Source organism: Macrobrachium rosenbergii, chromosome 31 (assembly GCF_040412425.1).
Source record: "Macrobrachium rosenbergii isolate ZJJX-2024 chromosome 31, ASM4041242v1, whole genome shotgun sequence".
Classification (NCBI taxonomy): domain Eukaryota; kingdom Metazoa; phylum Arthropoda; class Malacostraca; order Decapoda; family Palaemonidae; genus Macrobrachium; species Macrobrachium rosenbergii.
In genome coordinates this window covers 17978750-17993561 of record NC_089771.1, presented here as the reverse complement: position 1 = coordinate 17993561, position 14812 = coordinate 17978750, and the positions used below count along the sequence as shown (strand labels likewise).

Here is a 14812-nt window from a genome sequence, read left to right as displayed (position 1 = left end):
TCTTGTGGCGTGGAAAGTTTCAAAATCCCGGCATGACGGAGAAAACTGACGTGAAGCGCCTTTCTAAAGCTCCCTCTTCAGCGGCGAGAGTCCTTTACGAGAATTCCACCTCACGAGGGGAGGACGCCGAGGACGGTGCAGTCCTTGACGACTGTCGAAGTACGATCCTTGGCAGCCTGGGAAGTGACAACAGGACCTGCCGCCGAAGGGACGCTAGATTGGTGGGAAGCCCCTGCAACTCTTGGCTTTTTACATGCCTTCCCTGAGTCCCGGGAGTCTGACAGAGGTCCAGGCCTAGAAGCATTATGGGGCCGATCTGACGCCCTCCACGATTACCCAGGGGAAACACTACACTGCACAGCACTTTGTAGCGAAGACACTTTGTTTTCTAGAGCACGGATGGTGTGTCTATGATCCCATCAGGCCAAACCCCCTGACAGACACAACTCAGCCAAGGCAAACCACAGGGACAGGTACAACAATGTCTAGCTGGGGGTTATCAGGTGAAGAAATAGAACCCTGTCTCTTACACTACACTCCTGGAGGAAGACCTCCTGATCCTAAGTCACGCCTAACTCTCTACGAACATAGGAATCATACAATTTCCAGCTCATCATCAGACAAAAGCTCACACTTTGCAGCGATCATTGATCAAACATACATGCCCCCACACCTCATGCAACTGGAGGAGGGTCTACCAAGCCTTCGCAGCCTCACCTTGCACTCACTCACAACATACCTGAAAGCTAGCAGAACTAGTACCAGACATCATTCAAGAGCAGTCGAAGCAAATCATAAACAGTCCACAAAAGCGTATGCCAATCCACAAGCCAAAGTCAAAACCAAAAGTCAATAGGAATACCAAGCGGAAAACTATGCAAGTTAACGAAACTAGAGGCGGAGGTACTGCAAACAGATGTTAACAGTACCGGCGAGCAGAGAAAATCTGAATAGAAAATGAAGGAAATGATTCGCCACCAGCGCGTGGAATGAGTACTAACTACTCCAAGCCAGCACCGCGTGTGCTGCGAGTTTTGAAATTCTGTCGGATTTCGGAGAAATACAGCTGTATATATATCTGACAGGTAAGTTTCATGAACAAACTGAAGATTTCACAATCCAGCATCAACATTTTATGTGATTTATGACTACTACAAAGACTTACTTACCTCGTTCAAATTCTAATTGTAATAACAAAACCTTTATCAAATTAACTTTATCTTCATGAATATTGTTTGAGCTACTGGCAGTGACATTCCACAACCTTCAATTTCACTATTTTCATTCTGTCCTTGACTCTTGTCCTAAACTTTAAATTAAATTATATTTCCTGTTTCTGTAAAACCAAAAACTCTACACAAGTAGCTTTGGCTCAATCTAAACTACTATTTCATCCCATCCAAATAATACATATCCCCAGACATCTTATTTCAAGTTCATTTACCACTTACCTTTCTTAAAAGTATTTCACAAATCTCCTGCCATTTTCTCTGTTCAACAATTATTTCCTTCAAGTTTACCTTTGTTAAAGTGTTTCATAACTTTCTTGGATTACTTTCTTCAAGTTCAGCAATTATTTCCTTCAAGAACTTGCAAGTTTTAAACCTGAAAAAGTATGAAACAGACTAACGGAATCATAGAAAATGAAGGTCTTTTTACCAGCAACTTATTTAAACAACATTAGCTATAAACTGGGTTTCAAGCATCCTATACACACATCACTGTTATTGAGAGGAGACATAAATTCTTTGCCACTTCTGAAATCTGTAATGATTTATCAAACACTTCTTTCTGAAATTCCACTTAATCTCAGTAACAGTAACTGTTAATGCTATAATGTTTGGTCTACGATGTGAATGAATTATTATAATCATGTCTACTTGGGTGGTTAGCAACCTCACCTTTCCGGCTACAGACCAGAATTAAAACACACAGGAAAGAAACTTGAGACTCTTTCTTGAAATATCTGCAGTGGCCCCTCTTGTCCTGTGAGTTAAGTACGCACTGATTAGCTGACTGTGGCTGGTCAAAACCAAGGTAGAAAAAGTATGGGACTAGCATTCACATCCCACCAAGAGAAGCAAGGTGGTAAAGTTCAAGAGACTCTGGAGCCGACCCCGCAGAAAGAAAAAGGACCCTCATTAGGTCTATCTACACTTCACAAAATCAGGTAAAATTCATCTTCCTAACCTAATTATTGGTTACTTTAGCAAACAGATGTTTCTGTCAAGACTTTTAAGAGCTATTATAAAATAACTCAAAAACAATATTCTTCTCTCCCTCATCCATCATTCATTTTCTGTCCGTAGTTAAACCCTAGTTAAACTTTACTGTATATCATATAATTTTTGAACTTCTGTCAATCACCTGCCTAATATTTTAAATAAATCCCATCTTTTTTAAGTATGCCTAATAAACCCAATATAATGTAGTCCTCCTGTCTTGCTCTCTGAACAAGTATTATTTTGTTAGAGAGAGAGAGAGAGAGAGAGAGAGAGAGAGAGAGAGAGAGAAAAATAAAAACTGCAGAGAGAGAGAGAGGAGAGAGTAAAAATAAAACTGCAGCATAAACATGATTAACATCATTCTAGGTTGCCATTATGTTCATTCTTTAACATTTCACAAATTTTTCTCTAGAATCGAGTAAAAACCATAAAAAATATACTGCACAAACAACATGAAGTCTACAGTTTTGGTTTTTCCTCTAAAAATGCAGCATAAAAACATCTGGATTAACATCATTCCTAGGCTAAGTCATTATGTTCATTCTTTAATATTTCACACAAAATTTCCCTAGAATCGAGTAAAAATCATAAAAAATATACTGCACAAACAACATGAAGTCTACATTTTGGTTTTTCCTCTAAAAATGTTCCAGTTATAATGTTGAAATAAATCAAGATAATCAGGTCATTGAGCAAACAGAACTTGCTCTCCATATTAGAGTTTATGCAATTAAATTCGATGCCACCATGGGTTCATAAACTACAGATCACTGGGTCTCGGCAATTGGAATTTTAAAATGTGAAAAAGCCCTGGCTACTTTGGTTAAGAACAAATATATAAATCCGAGTAGTGTAAGTTAGATTTAGGTAGTTCCTTTATGATGAGTATAACCCAAAAATGGCGCATGAATCTGGAAAGGTGGGGGATTTATAGTACTATTATTTTGATGGTGTGCCACGGAACACAATCTGACTAAGACAGTAATACCCTAATGTTCTGACTGGGAACACCTTTAAACAGGATGCCACATCTTAACAATGCCAGTTCAAAGCATTACACTTTCAGTCCTGAAGAATGAATATTTACAACAACTTCAAAAGTACAATTTTTAAACTAATTTCTGATTTTAATAGTTGTAAATATCTAATTTCTTGAACTGGAACACCTGAAATAGGTTTTTTATTACATCCTAACAATGTCTTATACTCTTGGTCCTGAGGAATTAGGAATTTATAACTAACTTCAAAATCAACTTTAAGACCTATTTTAACAATTCAATACTAACAAGTTTGTAATCAACTTTTTAAAATCCTACTTCAACAATACCAACAAGCTTGTAACCTGCTACATAATATTGCGCACAGGCTTATAAAACTGTTATTAGTTTTGCGGTAAAAACACTTAATGCTTATATATATCACAAGAAAGGTTAAACTTTCTAAGGAGACTTACACTGAACTTCAGTCCAACTACGTAATTCAAGATGTTACAGACTGATTTTGGTTCCAGCTGTCTGTCCAACTATCACCACCTTATGAGTTTTCACTTTCGTTCAACTACAAAAAATTCTGACATTTTCATATACTGTATTAGGTTTATATTAATGCTAAACGTCTACTGTATTACTGTATTATGAAGCAATCATTACCTTTTTGTACTACCACAACCTACTTATAATCAAAATTTTCTATAAACCTTCTAAAGCTGAGAATTCAAACATTTACAACAAAGAAAATAAACTTTTACGAATAACTTTTCCACTTGTAGCAGGTTTGATGTTTGCGCTTCACAGAGCCCCATCTACAGATGCAGGCTTCACATTCCTCCAGCTTCTCCATATAAACGAGTCATAAGTGTATTTCACTTCAGTGCTCGCTGGCTGCGGTATATGTCAAGAGCAGCGACAGATCTGTAAAACAAAAGCAACATTTAATTGCCTCCAAAAACCAGTCAAGTTTTCATTTTGCACACATTACAGCACATACCTAACTTAGTTGATCTACCTTCATGTTTATTGGGTGCTATTATTAACAAATCAGACTCAGGATGATTATTTTTATGAAACATTAATTTTCACGTAAACTGCACTTTTTGGTGCCAGAAAATACTCATATGTAAAAGATATGAGTTTGTATACAGTAATTCATAGGAACAAATGTATTATTCCAAAATACAGGCTTTGAATCAAACTAGAATCAGATTATGAGTGAGGTTTAAGGGAATGGCATTCTTTGAAAAGATGTTTTACACCATCTATCCATTTTTGATAGATGACACAAATACATATTCAGTAGATTCCTGAAAAGGGTACAGTTCCTAACCCTATATAGTTATGCTGGCATTAATCTACGTTGGCACTTTCAGTAACAAGTAGTCTTGAGTACTGTATAAATGATCTTGCTTATGCTATTACCATCTCAACTTTCATATATATACGAGCAAATTCTCGGCTAGAGCTTGCTTCGCTCACGGGCAAGTTATTTTTCTGAATTAATTTTCCACTCACAAATCTCAATCTCAATTATTTTGTTTCATCATAAAATATGGAAAATTCAAAGCAAGAAAACACACATATATACTTACTGTATGGCCAAATCAGAATGAAATACCTACAAGGCCTCTTTAAAAATGATACTGTCAGTTACAGTATGGTCTCCAATTTTCCTTTCTTGTGAGTTCTCAGAACCCTGAACAAGAGGTGAATCAAATGATTGAAAGCGAGACAGGGGTGCGGAGGGAGACACCAACTTTGTCAAATGTTTCTCCTTGATCTTTAATAACCTGGACTTGCAGCACCCCTGGTTTGAAATCTATTACCACCAATCTAGTGCTAATGCAAAGGCCCTTGGCCAAGCACAGATTGCGAATAAGCATAAAAACTTCACCTTTCTTCAAGTTCAGTATATGTGGGGGCAACCCAGCCAAGTTAACGTTGACTGGACAAAGCAGAACTTTTTGATGTATGGTCACATCGTCTGAAGTGAAGGACTGTCCATAAAGCTTGTCAACTAAGTTTGCACAGACACACTGCTTAGGTAAAGCAACCAAAAATTCAGTCTTGGCATTCTGAGGCCTTGGCAGTGTACCATTACGAAGTTGCAACAACCACTAAGCAAACTCAGTTTCCTCTGGCTGAGCTCGCATGTTAATCATTTAGCGGTAGCCTTTGAAAGTGCTGGAATACGTGACTGCTTTTGATGCATTTTCTAATAATTTGCAGTCTGGTGCCTTGCTGTGCAACGGACAAGACCTGCCTGAAGTCACTGCCAAGCACCATTACTTCACCATAAAACGGGTTGTTTAGCTTCATCAGGTCATGCAAAACACAAGCAATAATGTCCAACATGTCCGATGATGCCATAGGTGCTTCATTCCAGATAATTACATCGGTTTTTCTAATTAACGTCTTTTCTTTTTGGGACAAATGGCAGGAGGAATTAGGACATATGTCATGTGCGAGCTTGAATGAACCGTGACACGTCTGGCCGCCGGGCAAAAGAATGGCTGCTATACCAGTAAATGCTACTGACATCACTTTCTTGTTACATCCACGAAGCAAGTTTATTACGGTTTCATATGGGTAGGTCTTTCAAGTGCCCCACGTCCATCAATGAAAAAGCAGTTTGGGCGCATTTTGTCGCTGCTGTTTACTAGGGCCAAAATTGCATCAAGTTTGCAAGTACTATAACACCTGGCATACTATTTAATGGCAAATGTGATTTCAACTGTTGGCGAGAGACGATTCTCTGCACCTTCCATAGGAAATTGAAAGTGAATATTTCCGACCCTGTGTAGGGCCTCTTTTCCAAAAGACAATTGTAAAAAGTTATTTTTACCAAGTTATAAATGTTTTTTCTAATAATTTTTTTTTTATTTCTTGTAAAATTATAATTACAGCTCACACAATATCATAACAGATAAGAACCAAAATCAGTAACAAATTCTGAGTACATTTATTGTAAAATATTTACGTGTCTTTGGATGGGAATGGTGGACAACATTCTCCTATGACATCTCAAGTAACACTGATCTCCCCTACCTGTTGGCTGCAGGGTTGCCATTTGGATTTGAAAATGCACTGCAGGAGCTTCAAAATAGGAGCGCTATGTGCAGCATGCCAGGGATATTTTAAATCCCCAAAATTATAAACTTAAATCTAGTTTCACCAAGATCCAGGTGTGCAATTTTCAAACACTGGTTTTTATTAAATCATATTTCTATATCAGGTGGAGGAAGAAATTGTCGCATCGATAGAGAGCATAGTTTGGAAAAAGAGAGAAAGATCGGTCTCCCATAATATAACAAATGATAATGCGGAAATTAATTTCAATACAGTGGGGCAAAAGACTCTGAGAGGCAATCAGCTTTAATGTATTTATGTTATCAGCTGAAAGCACTATATTTGTTCCAAAAGCCAGTTAGCGGTAGCGCTGCGCCAGATAGGAAAAAGCGCCAGACTGTTCAGAACAAAATAGATCTAGCGCGAACGAACGTTGAAAATGGCAACCTAGCTGGCCAGAAGTAGAGTTGCCTTCAAGAGTTGCCATTAGTCATTTATGGCCCACTGAAGTGGTCTAAACAAAAGGTCCCTCTGGCATTTTACGCCAGGGTCACCAATACGATATGTGAACTTCTCCACCTAATATTCTTGATTCAAGAATACTGTACTATCTCATAAACTTTTTGGAACAATGTGATCAATGCTAAAAATTGATAAAAGTATTTTTGTTTAATGGGTGCAAACAGGGCTGGGTGCGATAAGTGGCGCTGCCATCGACCGGCCAACTAATCGGAACACAAGAAACCTGGACACGCAAACAGAGGCAGAAAGGCAACCAAGGAAATTAACATTTTAGATACTGTATATATTGTAAAAACATCAGAAATGTGATTGTTGATAATAATGATTTATTCATTGTTACTAAAGGAATATTTCTTGCATTCATTTAATACTTTCGGTTACCATTAGATTTGAACAGTCATGGCACTGTACTTTTTCAAAGATCATCAAACCAAATAGAAAAATCAATTTTCATAAAGTCTGAAACTTACAGATTTTGATGTTCACTCCTTGGCTCTTGTCCTATGGTGCATTCTTTCTTCCATTTTGATGCTTTATGGATGTACTGAAATGGCCATAGGTTTCAAGGCATAGCCACGTCTGAAAAAATAAAAGAATCTACATTATTTATTTATCAGGAAAAAGTTCAGCTTTTGCCTCCAAATCCAAATAAGAATTTCTAAGCTTGTTGTGACTAATAACATTTATTGAATTCTCAACCCAAATTACCAAGTGTAGTAGCTTTCCCCATTTATAAGTATTTTCCCTGTAATAATCACATGCACACAGCAAGAAAGTTAAAGAGGAACAAGGGTAGCACAATATGCTGTAATTAAAATGATCAACAAGATATTTACAGATGAATAGTGTTACCCTTTCATTTTAAGTTGCTTGTGTTTTGATGCTCATCCAAGTGGGATTTCAGCTTTTTTTTTTTTTTGTCCCAGTGCTTTATAAGGATGGCAGCTTATTTTCAACATATGGTATTATTTTCATCTGGAAATGTGGGTAGGTGGACAATGCTGAAACGTGATTTGTTCTTTTGTTCTAAGTTTCACCATTCAAGCTTGGGATTTTAGAATTCTGGCGTTGCTTAAAAAGCAGCTTGGTCAAGGTTCCTTTGGTGCAGATGTCTAACTGTTCTTCCTGGAATTATTTTGGCTGTATTGTAAAATTTTATAAGTGTGTTTTTAATGTACAGTATCTGACATTCATTTCAGTGGCAAATTAGTAATTTTAAAGATAAAAAAGATACCCTTAAATACTCCAGTTATGGACCACAATGGAAAATGGGTTTTTGGGTTGGGGAAAGTGGGAAATGAGAAAAATACAAGGTTTATTAAATATTTTCAAAGTGAAATCATAAACTAGCAGAGTAAACGATCCAGTGACCTAGATAATTAGATGGGGTGTTTGCCTACCCAACCAGGTAAGGACCCAGTGTCCTAGGCTAGGTTGGAACCCTATTTTTTTATTGTAATTTGCAGTGCCCTGGGTTAGCTCAGCTAGCTGCGGGCCTGGCAAAAGCAAGGCCTAAGTTAGACAGTAGGTTAGATGAGGTTTAGTCAGGTTGCAACCTTATCATTTATTTCAATTTACAGTGCCCTAGGTTAGGTCAGGTGTGGGTCCTATGCCAGGTGCTGAATCTGGTCCCCACGTTAAATCAGTTTGAAACACATCCCTGCATTTCATTCACCTTGTTTTCCTAAGCCAAAAACCCCACTATGTCCCAATAACTGTAGGATATAACTGGATGTCTAGTATCTCAGACAATACTAATCTGCTAGTAAAATGAAAGCAAGAAACATTTAAAACACAAACTAAAACTTAAGAACTCTTTTCAAATACAGGATAAGGTAAAACTGAAGGCTACTACTGTGGTCTGGTTCCTGCCAGTGGCTGACAGTAGTATTCACCGCCTTTTGCTTATGCTTTTGTCTATATTTCAGCCCTTTTGTTTGTGTTTATGATATTTACAACCTTTTCTTTATGCTTCTATGTTCATCAACAAGGGGCTGGTGCTAAACGCCAATTTTGCACATAACCTAGCATTTACTCTACCAGAGGGGCTCAGTAGTAGTATTCAGTTTTACCCAAACACAATTGTGGTTTAAATTAAAAATTTACCATAACATACCCCACAGTCAAAGACAAGGAACTTAAAATTTAATGTGGTACTGGTAATACCACTATAGCCTAGCTCCATCATTTGCACAAATTATGTCATTTTAACATAGCCCAGTCTATCTTTCCCCATTTAGCCTACCAACAACAGAGCCAGACATTCTGAACTCTGTCTATCTCCTGAGGATTCCCTGGTCCAGCTAAAATCCTAAAAATAAACAGAACTCACTAATTATGTTACAATTTAAATATACAACAAAAGGAGGGTAGCCAAGTGAATACTTTCATGCCTACTAGGCTACCCTACCTGTAAATCATAGGACAAAAGCTACATTCTATGCTACTCAAGATTAACTTAGATTTACATTAATGTTATTAAGACACTTTAAACAACTTGAAATGTACCTAGCAAGTCGACTTGAGATTTATGGGATAGGCTACCATTGCCCAGTAAGCAAATGTATTATGGCGGTCTGAAGTTGACAGTCAGGGAAGCACTTTCCTATTTATAATATACAACAAAACAGGTTACGTTCATATATCGCTTAAATCTGTCCTATATACTCATTCATAAACTTTTCATGTACAAGTAAAAGACTTACAATCAACGTAACGTGGATGCGTGATCAATTTCGAATTAAAGTAACAGCTTTGTTTGGAACGGTGAAACTGTCACTTGGCCAATGGCATGGGTTCCATATAGTTCCAATACTATCTGATGACCATGGTGGGAGTCTCCCAGGCTGTGTCTTTGAACAATATTTCAAATAATTTCTAAATAGTTTCATTACATATGAAAATCTTGATGGTAAAGAAGCTTTCACCATAAATACAACTGATGATGTTATCTGTTATCATTTCCAAACAACAGTTTCAATAGGATGTATAGCTCTACAGAAGGAGACATTAACTGAAAACCCCACAATCATAAACAGCTGATATGTCAATGCAATACAATGGAACATCGTTAAATAAACCATGCATTGACTTTGGATTGAATAAAATACATATATTAAGGAAATTATTCAGCAAAGATAAAGTTGGACTTTACCAAGAATTGAAATTTTCCTCCAGGCTTTTATTGTCTATTTGGGAGAAACTACAACAAATGGAAATCGTTCCTTACAGAATGGACTACAATATCAATAAAATGTCCCAGTTCAGCTATACTCTATTAACACTCAATAAATCAATATTTAACTCGCGTAAATATGTTATTCAAAATATTTCCCGTTTTCTATAGTGCTTTCTTAATCCCGGACAGAATTGCTGTGACATCTGTTGAGAATTATATTAACTATAAAATAGAAAACAAACAAATATTAGTAGCTGGAAACTTTTTTGTTTACATGAAATTTAATCTTCGATTTCACGGGAAATATAAACAATTTCATCAAAGTTATACAGAATATAAATTATAAATGAATTTTTATATTATTTAATTCTAAATTATATAGATTTTTATGTGAATAATTGATAAAATAATTTAAAAAATAAACATTACATGACAACTATTCTATGTCAAACTTTTTGCAATATACTCCTATTGTCTAAGCTCCAAAATATTAGCATTTAGAAAATTTTTATTTCCTATAGTAAATTATATTTTAAAAATTATATAAAAGAATTAATTATTAGGTACTTAAACGTGAGAGTAAGGATGTATTTAACCTAGAAATTACTTATCTGAAAGGTATTTTCCTAAATAAGTATGGTAATAGAAGCCCTGAAGACAAATGTAAATGTTGACACTTTACTAAGAGTACAACACTTGCGTTCTTAAATAATTGTTAAACAGGCATTAGAATAGCATTATAATAAATAAAAATAAATATTGCTAAGTATTAAGTACTTGAAGGTTAAATTTTAAAAAAAATACCTAACATTTTGAAAAGCTTTTGTTAGGCCCTCTTGTAAAACAAGAAACAGACATCATTAAAAATGGGAAACAGACCTAAAAATATATACAATAGTATTAAAATATATTAAGTGAACTTGAAGTGAATGGGTATCATATAGGTATTACATTAGATAAATAGGGAAATAAATAAGTCTGGTTTAGATTATTTAACTGATAAACGTACTATAATGATATACACAGTAAAGGGCAATATCTTGCAAATACCAAAGATGTAATCTTCAAATTTCAGATTTCTTTGTGAATGTATCTCTGTTCCATTTACAATTTATAATATTAAATGAATAATTACACTAGTAATAGAATCCACTTGCTAAAGTTCATCAATTTAGCAAAATTAATATTTAAATGATCATTGGAAACTCTCAGAAACTGCCTAACTTGAATACCTTTGATATAAGATAATCCAAAGTTAAAATCTTTGTGACTAAAGTACAGAAAAGTTGATATACACCATATTTTCGATATTACAATTAAAAAATGCTTATTTATGTCTTTTAACTTTTTCATATCACTGCCGTATTTCTATTTTAAGCCTGTTTCCCTGCAAAAAAATCGTCTGCTCTTTTTCGTCAGTTGGTGATTTCTTATAAAAAGACTGTTGTCTTGTTTAATATTAAATCTTATTTAAAATTTACTTTGTATTTTATTTATCTATAAACTATTACATAAAACTATATCAACATTAACAGTTGTATGAATAATGCCTAATTTTATTGCTAAATAAGTGTTTTACAAGGATTTTTTCTTTACAGGTTTTGGCAACTTAAACAGCGCAGACGAATTACTGAAAAGACGACAGCAACGAACTTTTAAATTTTTTAAGGTAAACAAATTTCATTGACATACCTACAGTTGAAAGATTTTATTTTTTTCATCCATAACGAACTTTAGAACTGCAAGTTCTGGTTTTCTAACTGATATGCACGCATCCTCACCTATCTATTTAATTTTACACCATTATATCTTAATAAAATGTGACAGGACCTCAACAAAGTATCTCTCACCCCACCATAGTAAAACCTTTCAGAAATCTCTCTCTCGTAAGATGCATGGTTACACACAACAGGTCATAAAGAAGGCTTTACTTCGATGCCTTAAATAGCTTAAAGGGGATACCACCAAGAGAGAGAGAGAGAGAGAGAGAGAGAGAGAGAGAGAGAGAGAGTTGGTTATTATCTTACACTTGAATTTTATGGCAGCCAAATGGAAAATATAATAATAATATTATTATTATTATTTTTATTATTATTATTATTATTATTATTATTATTATTATTATTATTATTATTATTATTATTATTATTATTATTATTATTATTATGTGTACCTTTCTTATACAGAGGACGTCCCTTTAACCATTTACAGTATTTGATAATATTTAACTTTTATTGTTTATGCTCGCGGAATTTCTAAAACAACTTTTCCTGTCATTGTAAAAGTTGGAACGTCATGGTGGGTCCTTATATTGTCACCACCGCCATTAACACAAGAAGAACAACTCATACTCAAATAGTCAACTCCAGACTCATTCCACTTTCTTCTACACACACATTTGTACTCAGCCAAATGAAACGCATTTATCGGAAAGATACGACGATTTTGATTACTACTGAGATAAGGTACCGCATGCCGAACTACTCCAAAACAATTCACAGATTTCAATGAGGAACTAATGAGCAGCCACAGACAGCCCACATTACATTTGACCTGATCTATCTCGAAAAACAATTCCATTTTGTTGTAGAGTCTGAGATATTTAGCATATTCACATCTATAAAAACACTGTTCTGCTGGCGGATGTAACACCTAATATATTCCTGTTTACGATCGATGTTTGACTTGACCTCACACAAAGTTTATTATAAGCGTTCGAGTTCCCCAAACTTCTGCAAGAATGGCAGTGGAAGATAATAACTGCAGTTGCTCATTAGGCATTCTGTTGGGGAGTCAATGTAAGCTAGGCAGTCTTATGGTCCATTGCCTGACCTTTGAAACTGAGGACACAGAGAAGATCAATGGAAGCTGATTGTCTTTAGTTTGTGAGTCATTGCTTTGGGTGCCAAATAGCCACATTGCTTTCTGCTCCTACTTGCTTTGAGGAGCCTTTGTTTTTCTCTGGGGCTTCAACAAGGGCCAGCCATACTGCAGTCTCATGCATCATGTTATATATATATATATATATATATATATATATACATATACATACATACATATTAGTGAAGCAAATTTGCAACCACCATTAACCGCATAAACATGTTAATGACATGCAGACACCGAGCATTATTTACATGATAACAATGAAAATTTCAAATTTCACACATAATTTTACCCAACACACAGCGTCAGCCATCTTTACGACCCATCTCACTGCATGGGTATAATTTCGAAAGCCCAAACAACTGGTAGAGGTTTTGTTACCCTTTACAGTCACACTTATTTGAATTTATTACATCCTAGGTACGATTCCTCTGGGATAATTACCAATTGCTGACGTCATGACCTTTTGTTTGTTAGTTGCATATCGAAATAACCCGTGAATTGAGGTCCTTGCTATTTAGAATATGCTGAATTCTGAAATTTTCATTTCATGGTAGTGGTACTTTCTTTTATTACTGGCCTATTATATTGTGACAAACTATAATAATACTCTCTTTGAAGTGATTCGATGTTTATTGTAAACATGATCATTACTATTATAAATATTAACAGTAGTGGTAGTAGAACCACTAGTACTGCTAATGATAATTAATAATAATAGTAACTGTGGCGAATCCACCTGTTTTACAGGAATCTTCATCTCAAAATGTGAAGAGAGGACCAAAATATGAGATTCTCTTCATTTTTATAAAAGCAAACTAAACATTCCAGTCCAATTAGACAATTTTCCTAATGGTACGGTATAATATGTCAATGCTTCCTAAAAAAGAATATTGTTGAGTCTTGCCGTGCTGCGAATAGAACTTACCATATAGCCGATTGAAATTGCAATAATTCCTTGAGGAGGAAACTTGAAGAAATTACTCAGCCTTATCTGTGGTGGACCAAATGATATCATCTGTCAGGTCGCTTCCCATTTCCAGTACTAACACGCGATGGTAGATTGGTTACTGGTCCTAGGAAAAGGGGTTTGACGGCTTCGTTGAGCTTTTTAAAGGCAATCATTGACGATGTCCTCTCCCTGATACTTTCATATCCTGTGAACCCATTTCTACAAAATTTACTTGTTCAGTAATCCAGTAATGTTAAGGAAAATTCTGGATAATCTTGATAGCTGTGAGAAGATCCGGATGGTTTTTAGCCTTGTTCTTTAAAATGTTTCTTGTGTGTGTTGTTCCTAAGATTACCAGATTCTATAGATTTTGTGTCGACATAGTATCTTTGTTGATGAGAAAAAGCTTAATAATACAGTGCCTGTTCCAAAGAGCGGTATGTGCCTGCAGTAAACTTTGCGCTGAATCTCTTATTCTCCTCGTGCTGTCTAAAACTGCTGGAAAACTTATTTTTAAGCCATTATATAAATACTGTATATGAAAGCTAAAGGATTGTTAATTGATAGTCAATATGCATACAGAAAGCAGTTAGGTACTTGTGATGCTCTTTTAGACTTGACATGCTATTTGCAAGGGAACCTTGAGAGTTTTGAATGCAGAGTAATTAAAATAGATTTTAGTGCTGCTTTTGATCTGGTAAACCACATGGTACTTACTTACAAACTTCAGAATCTTGGAGTGGGTGGATATGTCTTAGGATTACTTCAAGATTTCCTTACAGGTAGGCAGCTGCGAGTTGCTGTGGATGGGATCTTTAGTGAACCAAGACCTATTGTGTCTGGAGTTCCACAAAGCAGTGTTCTTGGTTCACTGTTATTTTTAGTATGTACAAGTGATATGGTTGTTGGCATGGAAAACAAGTGTTCAGTATGCCGATGATGCAACACTTGTGGGTGTAGTCAAGTCTCCACTTATGAGAAACGAAGCTGC

General features: G+C 35.6%; 1 long non-coding RNA gene across 2 annotated transcripts; it reads right to left on the bottom strand.

Moving 5' to 3' along the window:
• Positions 1-1492: 1492 nt before the first annotated feature.
• Positions 1493-9609, bottom strand: LOC136855244 (uncharacterized). Of its 2 annotated transcripts, none has more exons than XR_010857962.1 (5): positions 9514-9609; positions 7279-7387; positions 3973-4135; positions 1902-1986; positions 1493-1605 (listed from the first exon to the last, which is right to left on the bottom strand). It is a non-coding gene; the product is annotated as an uncharacterized lncRNA (long non-coding RNA). The 2 variants fall into 2 exon arrangements; XR_010857963.1 differs by having other exon boundaries at positions 3980-4135.
• Between the last annotated feature and the right edge of the window lie 5203 nt (positions 9610-14812).